This window comes from Scyliorhinus torazame, chromosome 12, assembly GCF_047496885.1.
Source record: "Scyliorhinus torazame isolate Kashiwa2021f chromosome 12, sScyTor2.1, whole genome shotgun sequence".
NCBI lineage: Eukaryota > Metazoa > Chordata > Chondrichthyes > Carcharhiniformes > Scyliorhinidae > Scyliorhinus > Scyliorhinus torazame.
The window spans coordinates 213,663,319-213,677,127 of record NC_092718.1 but is presented as its reverse complement, the minus strand read 5'-3'; the positions used below and the strand labels follow the sequence as shown (position 1 = coordinate 213,677,127).

Here is a 13,809-nt window from a genome sequence, read left to right as displayed (position 1 = left end):
AGAGCAGATGATCAAGCAAATGCAATGACATAACAAATCAGTAAGCAGTCTTACAACACCAGGTTAAAGTCCAACAGGTTTGTTTCGATGTCACTAGCTTTCGGAGCGCTGCTCCTTCCTCAGGTGAATGACCTGAGTTATTCCGACTCAGCGCTGCGAAAGCTAGTGACATTGAAACAAACCTGTTGGACTTTAACCTGGTGGTGTAAGACTTCATACTGTGCTCACCCCAGTCCAACACCAGGTGCATCTCCACATCAAATCAGTAAGAACACACAGTTATCACCAGGATTCAGTCCACTCAGCCATTCAATACAATCATAGCTAAATACCACTATCCACACTATCTAGTCAATGGAATGTATCACCAGAACAACTTTCTACTTTTAAAGACAAACCACTCAGACTGTGTTCACTTCCTCCATCACTCTACAAGAGAGAGAAGGAACACTCATCAATGACAGAGAGCAACTGCAAAAAGCAACACTCAATGCCTACTTCCTGCTCAGAAGAGAACACTATAAATCCTCCTTGTGGTTTGTGAGACCAAACACTCTAGAAACACATTTCTCTAGGAAAAAACTATAGAAATGATCCCAAAGAGTATAATCTTAATGAACTACACTCAGAAGCTCAAGTGGCAATATCACAAATACATATTACGGTCAGGGGCTGCATCTCTAATTTATTAATTTCTTTATGTATAGTTTTGCTGATTATTTAATCTACAATTATACACCAAAATCATTATACACCAATAGATAGTTTTTCCAAAAGTAACATTGGAACCATCAGATTTATAGACTCTGATTTACATAATATATTCGATTCACCAATCAAAAGTTAATGTATGAGTCACTCACAACCAGTGTCACATATCTCTTTCATATTCACCAGTCTATGTGATATTGTATCGTTCCTAAACAATTCAGTTAAATAACTATCAGAAAGTGTTATTGTAGGGACCCCGAGGGCTATGTAAGTTAAAAAAAATGAAGTCTCCATTTTGGAACTCACATCTCCAACATAACTTTAACTCTTCACAAACACAGCAATCTACTTTCTGTCTGGGGCTGAATCAGACTGCAAAGATTCATAGATTCATAGAATTTACAGTGCAGAAGGAGGCCATTCGGCCCATCGAGTTTGAAAGAGCACCCTACCCAATCCCACACCTCCACCCTATCCCCATAACCCAGTAACCCGACCCAACGCTAAGGGCAATTTTGGACACTGAGGGCAATTTTAGCATGACCAATCCACCTAATCTGCACATCTTTGAACTGTGGGAGGAAACTGGAGCACCCGGAGGAAACCCACACACACACGGAGAGAACGTGCAGACTCCGACACAGACAGTGAACCAAGTCGGGAATCGAACCTGCGAGCAAATGTGCTAACCACCATGCTACCGTGCTGCCCCCTTTTTTTTTTTAGCAATTTAAACATTTTACTTCAATAACTTTAGATTGCAAAACTAATTGACACAGCCATTATTCCAATACAAGTCACTCTGAAGAAAGTTCAGTTCTGATTGTTTGAGAATTCTGGTCTTGTGATATTCTGATACTTCCAGTATATTTTCTTTCGGTGGATGGTGGATTGCAGATTGCAGACCTGGGAGCATCATTTTTTGGGGAGCTGCAGTCTCAATTTTCTGGACGAGCTCAAAGAGAAGCGGGGTTTAAGATGGAGGAGATAGGTCAAAATCTAAAGTTGCCCAACTCAACGTTAAGTCCTGAGGGCTGCAACGTCCCCGTCTGGAAGCTGAGATGCTGCTGCTCCAGCTTGTGCCGGGGCTTCACTGGATCGCAGGCTAAGGATGGACATGCGGGCTTGAGAGCAAGGTGCTGAGTTGAAATAACATGCCACAGGAAAATTGAGATCATGCTTGTGAACTGAGCAATGGTGTTCCGCAAAGTGGTCACCCAGTCTGTGTTTAGCCTCTCCCATGTAGAGGAGACCACATTGGGAACAGCGAATACAACAATTTCTGGCTAAATGTTGGTAACGAAGTGCCAAGAAATCCTAAGGAAATTATTCACAAAAGAAAACAGTCAGAAACAACTGGGGTGGAGCCAACTCCTCAGCATGGCGACTTATTACTCAAAAGGGCTCTCGATTCGGCACTCTCAAAGGCATTACAGCTGATGACTGCTAATATTATTACATGATGTGGAGAATATTATTACAGTCACCGACGAGAAACTGAGCTTGTTGGCGCAGAATAGCAATGCTCATGCTATAAAACTGCAGAATACTGATGAAGTGGAGGAGAGAATCCTTACCGGGCAGCACGGTAGCACAGTGGTCAGCACTGTTGCTTCAAAGCGCCAGGGACCTTGGTTCAATTCCCAGCTTGGGTCACTGTCTGTGCGGAGACTGCACATTTCTGTCAGGTTCTTGTCTGCCTCTGCAATCTATGTGTTAGCTAAAATCCCCCCTTAATAGAGTCATAGGTGTTTACAGCACGGAAACAAGTCCTTCGGCCCAGCTGGTCCATGCCGCCCAGTTTCTATCACTAAGCTAGTCCCACTTGCCTGCATTTGGCCTATATCCCTCTATACCCACCCTGCGCATGTAACTGTCTAACTGCTTTTTAAAGGACAAAATTGTACCCGCCTCTACCAATGCCTCTGGTAGCCCGTTCCAGATGCTCACCACCCTCTGTGTGAAGAAGTTTCCCCTTTGGTCACTCTTGTATCTCTCTCCGCTCACCTCAAATCTATGCCCTCTAGTTCTAGACTCCTCTACCTTTGGGAAAAGATATCGACTATCTGCCTTTTCAATGCTCCTCATTATTTTATAGACCTCTATAAGATCACTCCTAATCCACCTACCCTCCAGGTAAAAAAGTCCCAGCCTATCCAACCTCTCCCTATAACTCAGACCATCAAGTCCTGGTAGCATCCTCGCGAATCTCTTCTGCACTCTTTTTAGTTTAACAATATCCTTCCTATAATGGGGTGACCAGAACTGAACACAGTATTCCATGTGTGGTCTTACCAATGTCTTGTACAACTTCAACAAGACGTCCGAACTCCTGTATTCATTATTCTGACCAAGACTTCCGGTTGCAGCTATGCGGAGCTAAGTCGCACATTCGGCGGCTCCCGCTAAAATGGACTTTTGTGCTCTCCAGAGGAGCCCCAACGGCAATTTTTCGACGACTTCCAGTGTGGGAAGGTGAGAGCAAGGTCCACCCCCCCATAGTATATGGATTGGACCAGGAGCGGAGCGGTCAAAAAAGCGTTTTTGGAGCAGCGAAAAGTGCGAGGGAGGGAGAAAAAACAAGATGGCGGCGGGCGGAGATCAAGCGGCATGGGTGCAGGAGCAGCAGGAGTTTCTCAGGCGCTGCTTTGAGGAGCTGAAGAAAGAGGTGTCGGCGCCAATGCTGACGGCGATCGAGGGGTTAGTGGAGACCCAGAAGGCCCAAGGGGCAGCGATCCGGGAGGTGCGGGAAAAAGCCACGGAGAACGAGGATGAGATCTTGGGCCTGGCGGTGAAGATGGAGGCACACGAGGCGCTGCACAAGAGGTGGGTGAAAAGATTTGAGGACCTGGAGAACAGGTTGAGGAGGAAGAATCTTCGGATTCTGGGTTGCAGCCATGTAAAATGGCTAACTCCCAATTAGAATGGCCAAACCCCGATTTAAAATGGCGAACGGAAGAGGCTTGTAGCCACCTAAAATGGCTGATTCCCTATTAATTTGGCCAAAACCCGATTTAAAATGGCTAACCGAAAAGGCTGATGGGAAAAGCAGCCAACAGGACACAAACGGACAGCTGCAGACAGAATAGCGTATTCGGCTCTGGGGAAGTCGGCCCAGATCGATACTCAAGACTATTAGCAGCACATCAACACAGACATCTGCAGTTTAATCGGCTATCCCCGGGAACAATTGCAACATATTAGCAATTGAATGCCGGGCCAGACCTGTCGGCGCCTTCAGTGGCCGAAACAAAGACAGGTGAACGACCACCCCCCGATCGAGGAATCGCCCCATTATTGGAGCATATCGAACCCAGTGATTGGGAACAAGTCCAATCACTTGGGACTCAGGGTCAAGGGCCGCCCTGAGAGGCGGGAAGCCCCTGGGCCCTATAAAGTGAGGGGCCAAGTTCAGATCGCTCTCTCTCTCCCTTCTTCACCTGCTCGCAACCTTCGCAAGAACATCGACCAGAAACAGTAAGTCTGACTCCAGCGATCGCTACCCGATAGAGATTCCTAGCCATCGACCCATATCAGCCTTTTGAATCCCGCAGGCCAGATCCGATTCGATAAGCCATTCGTTTCCCTGACCTGGTGGGCCCTTCCTAAAGTTAAGTATTGGCCAGTAGTGGTAGGTTTTGATATAGATAGTAGGATTGTTGTGTAAGTATTGATTGCTGTACATAATAAATGACCGTTGATTTCAATCTTACTAAGCGGTGTGCTGGCTTATTAATCATAACTCGAGCTTGAACCATGTGGCGGTATCAGAAAGATACCTGGCGACTCGTGAGCAAAGGTGACATAATCAGAACTAATAAACTAAGGCTAAAAAGAGCAACAGGCTGATGGGAAAATCAGCCAACAAGACTCAAACAGACAGCTGCAGGTAAAACTGTGTATTCGCCTCTGGGGAAGCCAGACCGAATCGATACCTGCAGCCATCAACACAAAAACACACCAGCCATCTGCATAGCAAGTAGCAATCCCGGGAACAATATGCTACAAATTAGTAACACAAAGCCGACTCGGACTTTTCGGCACCAGCAGGAGCTTACACAAAGTGAGGTAAATGACCACCCCTCGATCAAGGAATCGCTCCAGCATTGGAGAATATCGAACCAAGTGATTGGGACCAAGTCCAATCACTTGGAACCAGGTACAAGGTCCGCCCCGAAAGGCAGAAAGCCCCTGGGGAGTATAAGAAAAGTCCAAGGTCAAATCGCTCTCTTGTCTTCTTCTCCTCTCCGCACCCTTCGAGACCCTTCTGCTGACCCTCTGCAACAGCCGCGAGAAATAGTAAGTCTTACTCCAACGCTCGCTACGAGATAGGCACTCCTGACTCATCGACCTGTACCAGCTTTGAATCCCGCTCAGAACACATACAAAAGGCCATTCGTTTCCCTGACCTGGTGGGCCAGTTCCAAAGTTAGGTATTGGCCTGTTAGTTGTAGGAAGTAGCTTAGAAGTAGAATTAATGTATAAGTATTGATTGCTGTATATAATAAATGTGCGTTGATTTAACTCTTACTAAGCGGTGTGTTGGATTATTGATCATTACTCGGACTTGAACCACGTGGCGATATCAGAAAGATACCTGGCGACTCAAGAGCAAAGGTGACAGAACAAGAGCAATTAAACTAAGGCTAAAACGAGCAACAGGGTCTCCCTGAAGGAGTGGAGGGGGCAGATGCCGGGGCATATGTGAGCACGATGCTCAACTCGCTGATGGGTGCGGGGGCCTCTCCGAGTCCTCTGGAGCTAGAAGGGGCTCATCGGGTCCTGGCGAGGAGACCCAAGGCCAACGAGCCGCCAAGGGCGGTAGTGGTGAGGTTTCACCGTTTCGTGGATAGAGAGTGTGTCTTGAGATGGGCCAAGAAAGAGCGGAGCAGCAGGTGGGAGAATACGGAGATCCGAATCTATCAGGACTGGAGTGTAGAGGTGGCAAAGAAGAGAGCTGGTTTTAATCGTGCCAAGGCGGTGCTCCATCGGAAGGGGGTGAGGTTCGGAATGCTGCAGCCAGCGCGATTCTGGGTCACATGTCAGGATCGACACCACTACTTTGAAACGCCTGAGGAGGCTTGGACCTTTATACAAACTGAAAAGTTGGACTCAAACTGAGGGTTTGTGGTTGTGGGGAGGATGTCGGTTGTATACAGGGTTTTAACTATGCGTAGGGAATGTTCCACGGGTTGGGTGATGGATGGGGATGGGGGAAGAGATCTGATGGGGAGACTGTGAGAGAGTGTGGGCGCCAGTGCTGGAGGGAGGGGAGGCCCGGGGATGGGGGAATTGGGATAAGGCCGCAACAGGAGCGGTGCCAGAGGGGGCGGGGCCGGCTCAGGAAAGCGCGGGCTTTTTCCCGCGCTAGGGAAGGACAGAGGGGGGGGAGGGTGGAGGAGCGCACACCGATTGCTGGGGAGGTGGGATTCCCACACGGGGGGGTCAATAGTACGGCAGAGGAGGCCGGGGTCAGCAGGAGTCAGCTGACTTACGGGAGTGTTATGGGGGGAGCAAAAGAGCTAGATACGGATCTAGCCGGGGGGGGGGGGGGGGGGGGGGGAATAGGGTTGCTGCTGCATTGGCCGATGGGGAACTGGAAACAGAAGAGGTGGTCGGGTCTGGGGGACTGGAGAGTTCGGGAGGCGCGGGCACGGGACTGGCCTAGAAAAGGAGATGGCTAGTCGGCGGGGGGGGGGGGGGGGGGGGGGGAGCACCAATGGGCCAGTTAAGAGGGCCCGAGTGTTCGTGCACCTAAAGGGACTGAAGGCAGACGTGGTCATGCTTCAGGAGACACATTTGAAGGTGGCAGACCAGGTCAGGTTAAGAAAGGGATGGGTAGGACAGGTATTCCATTCGGGGCTGGATGCGAAGAACAGAGGGGTGGCAATACTGGTGGGGAAGCGGGTGTCGTTTGAGGCCAAGAATATTGTAATGGACAATGGAGGTCGATACGTGATGGTGAGCGGTAGGTTGCAGGGGGCGTGGGTGCTATTGGTAAACGTATACGCCCCGAACTGGGATGATGCTGGATTTATGAAGCGCATGTTGAGGCGGATTCCGGATCTGGAGGCAGGAAGCTTGATAATGGGGGGGGATTTCAACACAGTGTTGGACCCAGCATTAGATCGCTCCAGATCTAGGACGGGGAAGAGGCCGGCTGCGGCCAAGGTGCTTAGGGGGTTTATGGACCAGATGGGGGGAGTAGATCCGTGGAGATTTTGCTAGGCCCCTGGCCAGAGAATTTTCTTTTTTTTTCTCACGTACACAGAGCTTACTCCCGGATAGATTTTTTTGTTTTGAGTAGGGCGCTGATCCCGAAAGTGGAGGGAACGGAGTACTCGGCCATAGCGATCTCAGACCACGCCCCGCACTGGGTGGAGCTGGAGTTAGGAGAGGAGAGGGATCAACGCCCGCTGTGGCGTCTGGATGTGGGATTATTGGCGGATGAGGAGGTGTGAGGGAGGGTGCGGGGGTGCATTGAAAGGTATTTGGAGGCCAACGACAACGGGGAGGTGCAGGTGGGGGTAGTATGGGAGGCGCTGAAGGCGGTGGTCAGGGGAGAGTTAATCTCCATCAGGGCTCACAGGGAGAAGAGAGAGGGCAGGGAAAGGGAGAGGTTAGTGGGGGAGATCCTAAGGGTAGACAAGAGATATGCAGAGGCCCCCGAGGAGGGACTACTTAGGGAGCGGCGAAGTCTCCAGACGGAATTCGACCTGTTGACCACAGGGAAGGCAGAGGCACAGTGGAGGAAAGCACAGGGGGCGACGTACAAGCATGTGGAGAAGGCGGGCCGGATGCTGGCACATCAGCTCCGTAAGAGGATGGCAGCGAGGGAGATAGGTGGAGTTAAGGATAGCTGGGGAACTACGGTGCGGAGTGCGGTGAAAGTAAATGAGGCATTTAAGGACTTTTATGAGGAGCTGTACAGATCTCAGCCCCCAGCGGGGGAAGAGGGGATGCGACGATTTCTAGATCAACTGAGGTTCCAGAGGGTGGAGGAGCAGGAGGTGGCTGGTTTGGGGGTGCCAATTGGGTTGGAGGAGCTGGTTAAAGGACTGGGGAGCATGCAGGCGGGGTAGGCCCCGGGGCCAGATGGGTTCCCGGTTGAGTTTTACAGTAAGTATGCGGACCTGTTAGCCCCATTGCTAGTGAGGACTTTCAATGAGGCAAGGGAGGGGGGGACCCTGCCCCCGACAATGTCCGGAGAGCTGATCTCTCTGATCCTGAATCGGGACAAGGACCCACTGCAATGTGGGTCGTATACACCGATCTCGCTCCACAATGTGGATGCTAAGTTGCTGGCAAAAGTGCTGGCTACGAGAATTGAGGACTGTGTCCTGGGGGTGATCCATGAGGACCAGACGGGATTTATAAAGGGCAGGCACCTAAACACCAATATGCGGAGGCTCCTCAATGTGATTATGATGCCCTCGGTGGAGGGAGATAGTGGCAGCTATGGATGCGGAGAAGGCCTTTGACCGGGTGGAGTGGGAGTATCTCTGGGAAGTGTTGCGGAGGTTTGGGTTTGGGGAGGGGTTAATCAGGTGGGTTAAGCTCCTATATAGAGCCCCGGGCTACGAGTGTGGCTACGAATCGGCGGAGGTCGGAGTATTTTCGGCTGTATCGAGGGACGAGGCAGGGGTGCCCCCTGTTGTTTGCATTAGCAATTGAGCCTTTGGCCATGGCATTAAGGGAGTCCAGGGGGGTGGTCCGAGGGGGAGAGGAGCATCGGGTGTCGCTGTATGCGGACGACCTGTTGCTGTACGTGGCAGATCCAGTGGAGGGGATGGTGGAGGTCATGCGGATCCTAAGCGAGTTTGGGGACTTCTCGGGCTATAAGCTCAATGTAGGGAAAAGTGATCTCTTTGTGGTGCATCCAGGGGACCAGGGAAGAGGGATAGGTGACCTACCGTTGAGGAGGGCGGAAAGGAGCTTTCGGTACTTGGGGATCCAGGTAGCTAGGAGCTGGGGGGCCTTGCACAAACTTAATTTGACGCGGCTGGTGGAGCAGATGGAGGAGGACTTCAAAAGATGGGATGTGTTGCCACTCTCGCTAGCGGGCAGGGTACAGTCGATTAAAATGATGGTCCTCCCGAGGTTTCTTTTTGTGTTCCAGTGCCTTCCTATTATGATTACCAAGGCCTTTTTTAAGTGGGTAGGTAGGAGCATCATGGGTTTTGTGTGGGCAAACAAGACCCCGAGGGTAAGGAGGGGGTTTCTGGAGCGTAGTAGGGACAGGGAGGGCTGGCGTTGCCGAATCTGGGTGACTATTATTGGGCAGCCAACGTGCCGATGATCCGTAAGTGGGTAATAGAGGTAGAGGGGGCGGCATGGAAGAGGTTGGAGGTGGCGCCCTGCAAAGGAACGAGCCTGAGGGCGCTGGTGACGGCACCGCTGCCGCTCTCGCCGACAAGGTACACCACGAGTCCGGTGGTGGCGGCAACGCTAAAGATCTGGGAGCAGTGGAGACGACATAGGGGTGAGATGGGAGCCTCGGCGTGGTCCCCGATCCGGGAGAACCATTGGTTCGTCCCATGAAGGATGGACGGGGGGTTTCGGAGCTGGCATCAGGCAGGGATCAGAAGGATGGGCGACCTGTTTATAGACGGGACGTTTGCGAGTCTAGGGGCGCTGGAAAAGTTTGGGTTACCCCCGGGAAATGCGTTCAGGTATATGCAAGTGAGGGCATTTATGAGGCGGCAGGTGAGGGGATTCCCGTTGCTCCTGGCACAGGGGATTCAGGACATGGTGATGTTGGGTGTATGGGTCGGAGAAGGCAAGGTTTCGGCGATATATCAGGAGATGAAAGAAGAGGGGGAGGCTTCGGTAGAGGAGCTGAAGGGCAAGTGGGAGGAGGAGTTGGGGGGGAGATTGAAGAGGGTATGTGGGCTGATGCCCTGAGTAGGGTTAATTCCTCTTCCTCATGTGCCAGGCTCAGCCTGATACAGTTTAAGGTCATTCACAGAGCGCATATGACAGGGGCGAGGCTGAGTAGGTTCTTTGGAGGACAGATGCGGGAGGTGCTCGGGAAGCCCGGCGAATCATGCCCACATGTTCTGGTCGTACCCGGCACTAGATGGGTTCTGGAGGGGTTTCGCGAAGACTATGTCCAAGGTGGTGAAAGTCCAGGTCAAGCTAAGCTGGGGGCTGGCATTATTTGGGATGGCGGACGAGCCGGGAGTGCAGGAGGCGAAAGAGGTCGTATTTTGGCCTTTGCGTCCCTGGTAGCCCGGCGGAGGATCTTGCTCATGTGGAAGGGTTAGGGTTAGGGTGAAGCCCCCCAGTGTGGAAGCCTGGATAAATGAAATGGCAGGGTTCATTAAGCTGGAGAGGATAAAGTTTGCCTTGAGAGGGTCTGCGCAGGGGTTCGTCAGGCGGTGGCAACCGTTCCTAGATTATCTCGCGGAGCGTTAGAATGAGGTTGGTCAGCAGCAGCAACCCAGGGAGGGAGGGGAGGGGGAGGGGAGGGGAGGGGGGTGTTTCATTCGGGGGGGGGTATTTGGGTGGGCGGGGGAGGGGATTTTCCCTAGGGGTACTTGTAAAAAAGCATATGGGAGGGTTATTATGTGCGGGAGAAACTCATTGTATATAAGTTCTGTAGTATGTTTGATTGATAAGTTTATGTTCTGTTCTGTTCTTTTCTCTCTCTTTTCTGTTACGGGGGGGGCGGTTTAATTGGTTTGAAAATTTTTGTTGGAAAAACTTGAATAAACATATTTTTTTTAAAATTATTATTATTATTCTGACCAATAAAACCTAGAATGCTGAATGCTTTCTTCACCACCCTGTCCACCTGCGACTCCACCGTCAAGGAGCTATGAACCTGTATTCCTAGATCTCTTTGTTCTGTAGCTTTCCCCAACTCCCTACCGTTAACTGAATAGGTCCTAGCCTGATTTGATCTACCAAAATGCATCACCTCACATTTATCCAAATTAAACTCCATCTGCCATTCATCGGCCCATTGGCCCAATTGGTCAAGACCCTGTTGGAATCTTTTTTTAAATAAATTTAGAGTACACGATTATTATATTTTTTCCAATTAAGGGGCAATGTAGCAAAGCCAATCCACCTAACCTGCACATCTTTGGGTTGTGGGGGTGAAACCCACACAGACATGGGGAGATTGTGCAAACTCCACACAGATAATGACCCAGGGCCGGGATTCGAACCCGGGTCCTCAGTGCCGCAGTCCCAGTGCTACCCACTGCGCCACATGCCACCCTTATCCTGTTGCAATCTTATATAACCTTCACTATCCACTATGCGACCAATCCTGGTGTCATCTGCAAACTTACTAACCATGCCTCCTACATTCTCATCCAAATAATTAAGATATATCACAAATAACAGTGTTACTACTCTACCTTTGTTACACAATTAAAAATTTTTTTTAGAGTACCCAATTATTTTTTTCCAATTAAGGGGCAATTTAGCGTGGCCAATCCACCAACCTTGCACATATTTTTAGGTTCTGGGGGCGATACCCACACAGACACGGGGAGAGTGTGCAAACTCCAACCGGACAGTGACCCAGAGCCAGGATCGAACCTGGGACCTCAACACCGTGAGGCAGCAGTGCTATCCATTGCGCCACCGTGCTGCCCTTCCTTTGTTACACATTTGCCTAAATTCAGCATTTATACATTCTAAGACCTCAGAACTCCTACCAGGGGGTTTATGCACAAAACCTATTATAGTTTTAGATGCTTTTCTGTTCCTCAGTTCCATCCACATAATAATCTTTATTAGTGTCACAAGTAGGCTAACATTAACACTGCAATGAAGTTACTGTGACAAGCCCCTAGTTGCCACATTCCGGCACCTGTTCGGGTACATTGAGGGAGAATTAAGAATGTCCAATTCACCTAATAAGCACGTCTTTCGGGACTTATGAGAGGAAACCGGAGGAAATTCACGCAGTCACGGGGAGAACGTGCAGACTGCACACAGACAGCAACCTAAGCCGGGAATCGAACTCGGGTCCCTGCCGCTGTGAAGCAACAGTGCTAACCACTGTGCCACCGTGCCGCCCACGTGTTCTCCACTGGATCCTTTCCCCTCATTATATCCTCCCTCACCATTGAGGTGATAGTATTTCTAATCAGTAAGGCTACTCCACCCTCTCTACCATCTTCCGTCCCTCCTATAAACCTGGTATATTTAGTTCCCAGTCCCGACCATCCTGCATCCCATGTCTCCGTTATAACTACTACATCAGAATCGTCATTTTGAGTTTGCACCTGCAGCTCATCTAACTTACTCCTTACACTCTGTACATTATTTTCTAGAACTTTTACTTGGGCTATACCCCCAAACCTGTCTCTCAGCACTGATGCTTTATTCACTTGTTTATCATTTCTCTCTTCTGGTTTAACGAGTATACTTCTTGCAGTTTTGCCATGGCCAACAGTTCCTGAAGTTGAGTCCTGACGATTTCTTTACTCTCTGCCCTGCTTCTTGTTTTTGGAACTGTGTTGACTTCTCCTGAGGCTTCCCATCCTCCCATTTACTAGTTTAAAATCCTTATGACCTGTGGCGCACAAAGACTCCGTGAAGCCCAGGTCGGCGGCTCCGGCGGGTCAGGCGTGGGGCGCGGGACGGGGGCGAGGGCCCAGGTCGGCGGGTCAGGCGTGGGGCGCGGGACGGGGACGAGGGCCCAGGTCGGCGGCTCCGGCGGGTCAGGCGTGGGGCGCGGGACCCAAAATGGCGGCGCCTGGGGGTCGCACATGGCGTGCTGGGGGGGTTGGGAGGCATAGACTGCCTCTAGGGCTCCCTGTTCTCCCGGGACGGCGGCGACCACGCGGGACCGGCACACCACCGCATAGTGGCCCTTTTTCCCGCAGCTTTTGCAGATGGCTGCGCGGGCCGGACAGCGTTGTCGGGGGTGCTTCGCCTGGCCGCAGAAATAACAGCGGGCGCCCCCGGTGCAACTCGGCGTTTGGACTGCGCAAGCCTGTGGGGTGTCCGGGGGGGGGGGGTAGGGGGTTTGCCGCGGCGGGTACGTACGGGGCCCAATGGCCTGCCGCGCGGTCGGGGCCGTAGGCGCGGGTATTACGCGCGGCTACGTCCAGCGAGGCTGCCAGGGCCCGTGCCTCTGAGAGTCCTAGTGACTCTTTTTCTAGAAGTCTTTGGCGGATTTGGGAGGATTGTATACCTGCAACAAAAGCATCGCGCATTAACATGTCCGTGTGTTCGTTTGCATTCACCGACGGGCAGCTGCAGGCTCTTCCCAAAATCAGCAGCGCGGCGTAGAACTCGTCCATCGATTCTCCGGGAGCTTGCCGTCTCGTCGCGAGCTGGTAGCGAGCGTAGATTTGGTTAACTGGGCGAACGTAGAGACTTCTCAGTGCTGCGAACGCCGTCTGGAAATCGCGGGTGTCTTCAATGAGGGTGAAAATCTCCGTGCTCACCCTCGAGTGCAGGACCTGCAGTTTTTGTTCATCTGAGACTCGGCCTGTGGTCGATGTGATGTAGGCCTCAAAGCAAGTCTGCCAGTGTTTGAATGCTGCTGCTGCATTCACTGCGTGGGGGCTGATCCTCAGGCATTCTGGAATGATCCTGAGCTCCATAGTCCTTTTTAGGCACGCTTAATAAATTGTGGCGCACAAAGACTCCGTGAGACAAACAGAGTGAAGTCGATGAGGCTTTATTAAGCGTGTCTGTTCCCCAGCAGCCCGATAGTAAACTGGCATGCGGGGGAAGGCACCGGCTTCTTATACTTCGCCTTCAGGGCGGAGTATGAGGTCAACGGCCAACCAGGACCCGGGATCTGTCAGCCAATGACATTAGGGCTTCCAGTCCCACATGACCCCCAATACATACTACCACATGACCACACTATCATTAACTGGCTTTTTCCTAAAGTCTATAACTATTGTTTCGTCTCGTTTTCGTTCAGTTTAAAGGGACTGTTATTGCACAATTTTATGAACTGTTACACCATGTTCCTGTAGTTTCTTATTCCTTATAAGATTCACAAGTACCGTAAGATTAGCATACATCAGGATTGTTACATGTTGTACCATGATCAACTGTCATTCATTTAGAGAATGAAAAGCAAAAGTGAAAGTACTGAGGATGCCCAGTCTTCAT

General features: G+C 51.0%; 1 non-coding gene across 1 annotated transcript; it reads right to left on the bottom strand.

Moving 5' to 3' along the window:
• Nucleotides 1–396: 396 nt before the first annotated feature.
• Nucleotides 397–613, bottom strand: LOC140387577 (small nucleolar RNA U3). The gene has a single exon (XR_011933912.1). It is a non-coding gene; the product is annotated as a small nucleolar RNA U3 (small nucleolar RNA).
• Nucleotides 614–13,809: the final 13,196 nt, after the last annotated feature.